The following is an 11,332-nucleotide window of genomic DNA, read 5'->3' as shown; positions in this document are numbered from 1 at the left end:
ATATGCGCCCCATCTTCAGATTGTTACACCGCGAGTTAGCTCCCTTTCCCTGCTCTGGCGTCTGCTCCCACCGAAGCAGACGATACATTCGGAATGCACTGAGTACCTCAAGCAAACGATGTCAAGCTCCGAGCAGTGTTACAGCGTTCTCAACAAATCTCGCTCGAAGTGGCACGCGGTATTGAGGAGTTTGATAATGCAGTCGGAACTATCCGACTCGTCCCGAGTGGTGTTTAAGAAATGGCGAGAATTGCTTGGCTTGTCGAAACAATCATTCTACAGCAGCGTAGATTTGTTTATGGATAGAGTTTCCTGTAAATGCAAGTAAGCTGAAACTCTGCATCATATTCAGTTTTGCGACAAAGTCAAACTGCGACCGGATAGAGTGCCTCCATGACAACTGACTGACTCACGAGAGTCCGGCTTTTTGAGATAAGAATCGGATCTATTTATCTTGTAGAGAACAGTGAGTATTCCATTTCGCCAAGTTCTCAAATTCGTAAAACGACAGTCCAACAGTAATATTTGTATTGGATTCCTGAGAAACTTGGTATCAGTTTACGGTATTACCGTATTGACTGCAGTAAGTGAGCAGAGAAAACTGACATGAGGGTTATACTAACGCTTAGTCTCTGAATATATGTAATTTTGATTGTAACAAATACACCCATTGAAATTGAAAAGGATCCTGAGAACCTGAGAAAATCTAGACTTGCTTCATTTAGTGATTTAGCATGGCAGGGAGGGATAGGCAGTAGGGTAAATAATGTGGTTCAGGGACTGTGAGACAGACTACATTGCAGGGAGGGCTAGGCAGTAGGGAAAACAATGTGGTGAGAGGGACTGTTGCAGGGAGACTACATTGCAGGGAGGTGAGACTAGGCAGGTAGGGAAGGCAGTAGGGAAAATAATGTGGTTCAGGGACTGTGAGACAGACTACATTGCAGGGAAGGCTAGGCAGTAGGGAAAATAATGTGGTTCAGGGACTGTGAGACAGACTCTGGGAAGGTGTGTGTAAGTGTTAAACGTTGTTGTCAGCAGGTAGCACGTTTTGTTCCGACATTACTGTAACTAGAACCGAAACGAATTCACAATGAGACGAATATGAAACACATCACGAATACAATGAATACAAATATTGGGTAACGAATACCATAGGCGGATCCAGGAATTTTCAAAGGGGAGGTTTCGAACCACCTGAACCCCCTCTTGGCTCTGCCAATGCAAAACATTAAATGTGGTCTGTTTTATTCACTATATTCAGTGGATCATCTTCTTGGACATGTTGAAACGATTCATTCATCACAACAATAACCAGTGACCACATACTGTTGTTTATAGACATTATTTACTCGAGTATTTTCAGATGTCACATATTTTCTGTTTATATTCGCTAAAATTAGCCTGTTTGCATCACAGACATTGTAAAATCTTAGATGATGGCTTGAATTTAAGATCAACTTGTCTTTATAAAGTTTGTTACATGTTTTGCAATTGTCAAGAAAACAATGGATGTTCTTAAGTGTCTGAAAACACATAACAAAAGGATATTTCCTGCTTGGGTTGGGTAGATGCCATTTTCACATCTCGCTGAGATATATAACACCGTGCAAAAGGTCTCTCATAACCCATGTGGGTGTCCGATATAATATATGAAAACAACATATTTTTACTAATATTGTATCGGGTGAGACTGAAATAGATAATCTCTCTAAATAGAACACCCAAATTCACGTAAAAGCATCCCTTTGTAAAGAATCCTTGAATATTCACTGCATAACAAATGGAAATAATGAAGCTAAATATGTGAGCGAAACATAACAGCCCAAAGAAACTAAACAACTGAAAAACGTTAAACATCAAATTAAACTATAGAATAGAGGCCCAGATAAGCTGCGTATCCAGGTAAAATACGCATAGAAAATTTCCAACTATGCATTGAAAAATAATTGTTGCGTACCAATTACACATTTAAACTGTTAGATATGCAAAGAGTTTTAAACAAATGCGTACGGAATATACTTATAAAAATCGCTTGCGTATTGAAAAAGACATTGATTGCTATCAAGTTGTACTGTTAGTATAGGACAAGTGTTGTACTGTCAGTATAGGATGACTGATTTTTTATGAAATCATTTCCCTTATATTTAAGTTGGTTTTGATTAGGTATGACATAAGGCAGAACATACCTGCTTATTAAACTTACTCCAGGACACAATACTTAGGTGTGTAAAATGACTGAAATACGTACATATTTGAAAGCAGTGGGTAACGGAATATGAAATACCCATCAACATTCATAATACCCACTCAAAATATATACAGTGGGTACAGTACCCACATTAGCTAAATCTTATCTGGAGCTCTGAAAAGAAAGTATGTTTCTTAATGTTAAATCAAGACAAACAACTGATGCAGTTTTCTGACTGTAAAACTGTGATGTAAACAACATGCTCTTGTGTGTGTCTCAACAGGAATTATGTTTGATTGCCTTGTTCATGATATTGATTGGTGCCTGTTTTGTTTGCAGAATGTTATGATTTTGTCCTGTTATTGCCCACATGAGCTTTGTGGGTGGACAAACTGGACAGTTACATCGGTCAGTAGATGTTCAAGGTCTTGTGGGGGAGGTCAAAGGAAAGTCGTGTCCGAAAGGTCATGCAGTGATCCGGAACCCGCTTTTGGCGGTGAATCTTGCGAAGGCGACCAGGCTGAGACTGTCAGAGAGGCATGCAACACCCACGAATGTTCACGTGAGTCAGTATTTGTTTGTTTGTTTGAGTGTGTTTGCTAGTGTGTTTGTTTGTTGTTTACGCTAGTGGTGGTCCGATTAATTGAAATAATCGAAGATTGGTCGCAGTGACTAAACGACCAAGCAATCGATCTTGTTTTATCATAATCGAACACAAACAATTCTGGAACACTTGTTTTCATAAACAATATTTTTCACAAGGTTGGTTTTGTCAGTTACATTTCATAAGCACTACAATCTCGTTTCAAGTCATGATTGAATTTATCTTAAAGACTCCAAGAAATTTATGTTCCTGACATACTAGTCATCCTTTAAAGATGTGAAATTTTGCAAAAATAAACCCAAAAGAGCTACATGTTTTTTCCTCATTTTTATGTGCACTAACAAATTTCATTAATGACGCTAAGCAATTTTTTTCGATGATTGATCGGTTGTAATAAACCAATCATCAATTATGAGATTTTAACCGATTGCCAACACTAAGGTTTACAATAACAGACAGACAGACAGGCAGGCAGTATTTATTCAGTAAAGAGGCCCTCGCCCATAACACAATCAGATTGACATTGTGTTTACTGGGTGCACAAAACAACTTTGCAGCTCTGTGTCCTGGAGTTTATCAATTTCTGTACATACTTACATGATACAAGTATAGGCCAACATTGTATATAGCAGCAGCATTTTTGCTTTGCAAAAGATTACAAAAGAGTAATGAGTAAGTTGTTCTTTTGTGAACTTTGTTATTTATATTTAGGTCTAAGTATATCATAGGCATTACATTCCAAATAAATAATACATGATATTCTGTCTGTCAATAACAGTTGATTATTGATTGATTGCTCAGCTCCGATTATCGATCTGGGTGATAACCAGCACTACATATAGTGTAAACTAAGAACAGATATCAGGGGTGGAAATAACCCATTGCCCCAATTCCGAGTCCAGTGTTTTTTTCTGTCGGGCAAGCAAATTTGTATATCACGCTGTACCGGTGTCCAGTTTACTTTCCGATGTTAATTATATTGTTTATTTCAAAAATCACAGAGAAAATGGCCGGTATAGTGGAAAACTTATCAGGGCAAGTGATTTTACATGTGCCACTGTACCGGGAGTACACTAGCACATTTAAAGTTATTTCCAAACCTGGACATTGATAGTGATGTAGGAAGAAATATCCAAGACAATGTACACTTATATCTGAAAACATGAGAATTTTAAATTCCACAAATTGTGACTTATTGTTGGTGTTTTTAGTGTTTTTTTACCCAGATTGTGACTTATTGTATTTAGCCTTTGCTTCTTAGTATTTTCCTGTTCGCATTCTTTGCTCCTTGAACACATCAAAGGCACACTGAAATATTAAAGTTTTTAAATGAGTAAGTGTGAGAATCTGGTTTACACCACCTTTTGCAACTTTTCAGCAATATCAATTTTTAACCACTAGGCTACCTTACCGCCCCAAGTTGTGAAATGAGGGTACTGGGACTGGGACGAGTCTTAATAAAATAGTCATACCAAAAGACTTTAAAATATGGTACCTTACTTGTTGGTCCCTGCCTGGCGCTCAGCATTAATTGGTACAACAAGGACTGGTCGGCTTGGAGTCAGTATGTGTCTGAGTGGGGTATTCATGCTTCACTGCGGCATGGTATCTCAGTAGGCTAGCACTATAAAACCAGCTTAGGTCTGGGCTAGTACATGCAGCCGCACCTACACATACACACACGCATGCACGTCGTCATTAGAGCGAAAGATTCTCAAGCACGACGTTAAACCCAATTTCACCTCACCTCACCTCACCTTAATAAAATATAAGTAATTCAACTTTTCTACTATTCTGTACTATTCAAAACTGCAGCTGCACATGCTGTTGAAATGGTGTGGGTACAAAACATATCGACAGAAAAATTGAGTGATGTCACAAGGATTATGTAGTTGAGTGAGTGAGTTTAGTTTTATGCCGCTTTTAGCAATATTCCAGCAATATCATGGCGGGAACACCAGAAATGGGCATTACACATTGCTCCCATATGAGGAATCGAACCTGTGTCTTCGACGTGACAAGCAAACGCTTTAACCTCTAGGCTACCCCCTCCGCCCTGATTATTCATTTGAACATTGGTGAAGTTATTTCTTATTCTCATTGTCCGTAAGTTGTTAGTGTTTTTAAATTCCAGAGTACACACTAAACATTAAATTCAACATTGATTTTATGGCACACTTGAAAAAGGGTGTTTCTATTCCTCTTCTTACATTTTGTTTTTCTTTGCAGGTAACAGGTTTCTGCAGGATAGTCAAGCCAGCCTCTCTGCCCAATTCATCAACCAACTTATAAAAATGATCAGACCGACAAGTAGACGTATTCAGTGTATGTCACTCATAGCATATGTACCAGCAAAATGAGATGAATTGTTAATTCACAAGATGAGTGTTCTCAAAATATGAAGTGTCTCTCACATGACACAGCTGATCTTTGAAGAATATATATTCAGCAGAAGATTACCCGTTGAGCAGAGTCAAGTGTTATCGACAAGAATCCGACAAGTGCATCATAATGATCAGATTCCCGGGTCAACAAAGCCCGGAGGACCTGGCCGTGTGAGGAGTGTGGGGCTGCTTTCTCCAACCAGGCCACACTGAAGGTTCATGTTCGTTCCCACAAAGGCAACACTCCATATGTGTGTGAAATCTGTGGCCAGAGGTTCGTTGCCCTACCCTTCCTACACTTGCACATGCAATCACACCCCAGGCTGAAGGTCAAGGACAGCCGGAAGGGATTTGTCGAGTTCAGGAAGGTCAAAGACAATGCATATATGCAACCCGGAGAAGTAGCCTATAAGTGTGGGCTGTGCTTCAAATTGTGTTTGGAAAGAAAAACAGCTCTGGGTCATCTTCACAAATTTCATAGGATTTACAGAACAGATGTTCAAAACAAGAATATTTTGTGTGTGTATGGAAAGAATGATGTTGGTCAGGGTATTTTGTCAAAGATTGTAGGTACATGTCGAGGGATTCAAGAAGGGTCATGTTCTGATGGACTTGAGAATAGTGAGAACATGATACTGGAGACTCAGAGAAGTTCATCAAATCATGCTATGTATTCTACATGTGAGACTAACTATGCTATTGACACCATTGACGCTGTTGGCACCTCAGTTCTTGACTTCCCAGTAGAAAATAGTCCAGTCATCAATTTACATTTGAAAGAAAATGAAACTGGAAATAATATTAAAACAGATAGTTCTGAAGTCATTGACCAGGTTGGTACCTGTGGTTCTGAAAGAAGAACCAGTAAACCTGTTTTGAGTGATAATTCTGAACACCCTGGGGAGAATCCGTCTGAGCAGGACTGGGGTAATGTCAGTGTTAATGATGTGATGTGTGTTAAAGGCTCTAAGAACAGTGAACTGGGTGTTATGGTCATGGCTTTGATCAACAGCAGAGAATCCGAAAAGGAAGCCAATGCTTTCAGTGATGGAGATTTGTCCACAAAGGTGAAAACAGAAGTTTGTTCAGGTGATGAATTCAAATCCGTTGACATCTGGTCAGCGGATAGTGATACTGATATATCTGATGGGGAATGGGAGAAACTGAGTCTAGCCTTTGCCGAGTCTCAAGGAACAGATGGACAATCATCATTAATGGGTACTGAAGGACATTCATCAGTGATGGGTGCTGAAGGTCAGGCATCATTTTTGGGTACAGAAGGACATTCAACGTTGATGGATACCAAAGGGCATTCAACATTGATGGGTTCTGAGGACCATTCATCATTGAGAGGTACCGAGGAACATCCATCGTATCAAACAAAAGAGGAAAGTCAGAACACTCACATCAATGAACCAGTCTCTCCTGAGGTATATCTTGATCATCCAGACGATGAGCCTGATGATGATCTGTCTGTTGAGAATCATGACTTGACGGTTTCTGATAAGACAGACTTTGAGAGTACACCCAACTTTTGCCACCAGATCTTTCAAGGCAGGTTTACAGAGAGAGGAAAAAACTTTCACGAAAGGGGACAATGTTGCTGAAGAAGCTCCACGTAAAAAGTCAGGTTACCAACAGAAGTCATGGACCTCAGAATATAGGAGGAATCTCATGACCAACAGGAGAAAGAATGCGCTGACAAAGATCTTTAACTGGAAGGCATACACAAAGGTTGACACAAAACAGAAACAGCCACTGAAATGCCACATATGTAATGGTACGTTTGTCGATGAGTCCAGCTTAAAGGAGCACATGAGTCGACATGAGGGGACAAAGACTAACTACCTGAAGTGTAGTCAGTGTCCCAAGGTGTTTTCTTCCAAATACACACTGTCCATGCATGAGAGGATCCATGCTGAGTATCGTCCCTTCCACTGTAAAATTTGCGGGAAAGGGTTCTACCAACGGGCCAATATCAAGGTCCATATGCGGGCCCACACTGGAGAGAGGCCTTTTAAATGTGAGATCTGTGACAAAGCCTACAGTGTTAAACTGTCCCTAGCCGCTCATTCAAGGACTCACACGGAAGAAAATAAATTTGCTTGTGATAAATGCAAATTCTGTTTTTCAAATGAAGAGGATTTGACAAAGCATCAGAAAGTCCATGCATATCAGAAGTCCCATGAATGCCATCGATGTAAGAAGAAGTTCTTGAAGGCATATCTGCTTGAATTTCACCTGCAGCGGGATTGTGAGGATAAGAGGTACAGCTGTGATCAATGTAACAAACACTTCTCTTGTTTTGATTATCTCAAGGTTCACCAGAGGGTCCATACTGGAGAGAAACCATTTGGCTGTGAGGTTTGTGGCAAGTTTTTCAGCCAATCGGCAAACTTGTCGAAACATTTGAAAATACACAACAACATCCGGTCTTTTGAATGTGACATTTGTAAGCAAACGTTCATCGAGAAAGCGTCCATGATCGCACACAGACGGATTCACACGGGAGAGAAGCCTCACATGTGTGACGTTTGTGGTGTGGCTTTCTCAAGTCCTTCTTCACTCGTAGTGCACCTCAGGGTTCACACAGGAGAACGACCATACGCCTGTGAGATGTGTGACAAGACCTTCACCTCATCCGGTAAGCTCCGAGATCACGTGAGAACACACACCGGGGAGAAGCCCTACAAGTGCAAAATATGTGACAAAAGCTTTGCTTTGTCTAATGGTTTGGTGAGACACACTCGGATCCACACCGGGGAACGCCCCATGAGTGTGACATCTGTGGGGAGAGATTCATGAGGAAGGACAGGCTGAGGAAACATATGGGTGGCCATGTTAAGAAACAAGTGGATTCTGAATGGCAGCAGACATAATGTTGTGTAAATGACGTAATGACATTGATAGGAGCAGTCATTGCTTTGTATTTAGCTTTCACCCATGAAGATGTCTACGTGTGTCCTCTAAAATACAAGTGTGCCAGCAACAATATCATTCAGTTAGGGCTGGCTAAAATGACCGATAATCGGAAATATTGGCGATAGGAAAAAGTATTAATGATTATTGATATGAAAATTGTGTTATCGATAATATCGTACATTAACTTTTGTGATAAAAAGTTTAATTTTCTGACATAATATACATATTTAGGACTTTAATCATGGTCCACTTCTAAATTATCTTCGAACACTGTTTTGTTAATAATCCATGCAAAAACATGTCACCGTTCACTAGTGATGTGAAATAGATTAATTTCTTTCAGATATTTTTGGCATTTTTGTTCAAATAATCGATCGATATTTAGTTGACAATAATCAATCTCTATGATCTATGTTGATAGCCAGCCCTACAGTTCATGTCATATCACTCATGCTATACCATTCATAAAAAGTAGGGTATATTCCATTTTGCGAGCATACCACTAGCCAATGCCAATGCATATGAGAAAAAGTAATATATGTCCATACAATGATGAATTGTAACATTGTCCCTTACTTTTAGCAAAGTACTGTCATCATCATCTGTTTCCTCCTTGGCTTCATCATTTGCATTTTATCAATCTTGTAAATACAGTATCACCTACTTTTTTGGAATGGTATATATGAAAATTATGATATTGTCATGTCTAAATACCCAAGTGTATTTTGATCACTTGATTGTCTGGTCCAGACTCGATTATTTACAGACCGCCACCATATAGCTGGAATATTGCTGAGTGCGGCCTAAAATTAAACTCACTCACTCACCCAAGTGTATTTTATGTACACTATTTAGGCACAGGGAACTTACCCTACCACTCCTATTAGAATTTTGTATTTTTTGTATATGTCTTCAGCCAAGGATTCATCCATGATTATTTAAAGTGCCCTTGGTAGGCAGATATTTTGTTCAACCTCCTCAGTGAGAGGTGACTTCTGGAGTCTGAACATTGGCCTCTTTAGAGGTCCAGATACATCTCTGCATCTGCAAAAGTAATATTCAAGGTAATAATAATAATGTGTCCATTTATATAGCGCCAAACTCCACACCAGGTATGCTCATAGCGCTAACAGTCAATAAGGCAGTATTGAAATCCATAGAACCTTTTGTTAAGAAAGGTTTTGAGATGATGCTAGGAATACTTTGTATATTTCTAAATAATTTGTAACTACCTCCCTTTACACAAACATCCTTCTGAGTTAGCCAGGCATCATACCTAATGCCTTGATTTATCTTGCTGGTAGTTGTGTTCCAAGTTTCTGAATGTACTTCTTGTTGAGATTATTCTGATTGGCTGAACTCTTAATCAATTATCTTATGAAGTGTAGCACATCTCAAGACATCATATTTCCAATTTAACTTACATGGCTGGTTCCGTGGACACGTTTTACAATTATGAACACAACTGAAAATATAATTGGAAAAACAAAAATATCACTGGTGGAGTTTCAGTTTTCTGGGTTAGGTGACATCAAGTGGTAGTGAAACTGTTTTTTCCTTTGATATGTGTCTTGGATCTTGATAGCTTTCTGTGTACATATCTTGATAGATGGCTTGCTGTATTAATATCTCGATATGTGTCTTGGGAATATCTTGATAGCTCGCTGTGTCCATATCTTGATAGGTGGCTTGCTGTATTAATATCTTGATATGTGTCTTGGGAATATCTTGATAGCTCGCTGTGTCCATATTTTGATATATGGCTTGCTGAATTAATATTTTGATATGTGACTTGGGAATATCTTGATAGCTTGCTGTGTCCATAACTTGATAGATGGCTTGCTGTCTTGATATGTATCTTGATATTATCTTGATGGCTTGCTGTGTCCATAACTTGATAGATGGCTTGCTGTCTTGATATGTATCTTGATATTATCTTGATGGCTTGCTGTGCCATAACATAGATAGGCTTCTTGCTTGTATTATCTTGATGGCTTGTGTCCATATTTTGTATATGGCTTGCTGTGCCCATATCTTTATAGATGGCTTGCTGTCTTAATATGTATCTTGTGTATGTCTAGCTAGACAGGTTCCTGTATATCTTGACAGGGAGTTTCCTGTGTATACATCTTGATTATGTTGATAATTTGCAAGCATCATAATATATCTCTTGACAGTTTGCTACTGATGGCTATGTAGTAGAGGTGTGGCAATACAGTGAGGCCATGATACGATATGTATCCCAATAATATTGGTGAAATACGATTCGTATATCATACAATATTTTTATTTCATAAGTTCATAGTCCCACCCTTTTTAAAGGTAAATCACCACCCTTGTTGTTTCGTTTTCAGACAGCAAAGATGGCATATTGTAGGGGAGAAACATATAGGCTTGGAGCCCTGTGCAGATTCTGCTATTTATAGCCAACCAGCAAATACTAGAAAATATGCATAAACTGGTTTTGGAATAATTTCTGTTATATTCACATGTTTATGTTTCAATATAACTTGTAATGAATCGTATGTATTGTGATACAATACTGTATTGTCATATTGTTACATGGTTACTGTATAGTGATAGATATATTATGCTTGTTATATGTATGGTTACTTATGATGTGAAATAGATTTACTTTGATAGTGTTATATTATGATATTCATGCTATGTAATATTACAAAAATATGGTAGCAATATGTGTTTCCTGAATGGATATTTAGGTCACAAAACAATATCTATTTTGTCAGGGAGTTTATAAAGACCAATACTTGGTCCTAAATCTGAAGCAAATGTTGGTACAAATTTCGCCCATAGTTATCAAAACTTTGCCAAGCCATGTTATTGTAGTATTACTACATATATTGCATTTGTATTTGTATGTCTATGAACAATGGACCAAAGATTAAGAGGCTGTAATATTTAGTTTTATATATCTGAACTAAATGAGTTATTTATATACCTGTTTAAGTTTAGAAAACACTGGCTTTTGAGAGGTTGAGATTTTCCAGATTTTGTAAAAATGGCACTTTGTTTGGAATCTAAAATAAATCATGGTCATCCCAAACAGAAACAGGTTGCCAGTTTCCACTGTTGAAAATGGCACCACAATTGCAGAAAATGGCTGCTTATTGTTGAGCGAAAAAAGCACATACCTTTTTTATTACAATAAGAACACAAGTCTGTGAACAAAACAAATTATTTTTTAAGAATTTTTACTTTTACACTTTTCTG

At 38.5% G+C, this 11,332-nt stretch overlaps 1 pseudogene; it reads left to right on the top strand.

The window, feature by feature from the left end:
* The first annotated feature begins 232 nt into the window (after nt 1-232).
* LOC124267222 lies at nt 233-8,256 on the top strand (annotated as a pseudogene).
* The last annotated feature ends 3,076 nt before the right edge of the window (nt 8,257-11,332 follow it).

Source organism: Haliotis rubra, unplaced genomic scaffold, assembly GCF_003918875.1.
Source record: "Haliotis rubra isolate DU_JTF1 unplaced genomic scaffold, ASM391887v1 Scf1002, whole genome shotgun sequence".
NCBI classification, from domain to species: Eukaryota; Metazoa; Mollusca; class Gastropoda; order Lepetellida; family Haliotidae; genus Haliotis; species Haliotis rubra.
The sequence above is the reverse complement of the archived record's forward strand: the minus strand, read 5'-3'. Positions and strand labels throughout refer to the sequence as shown.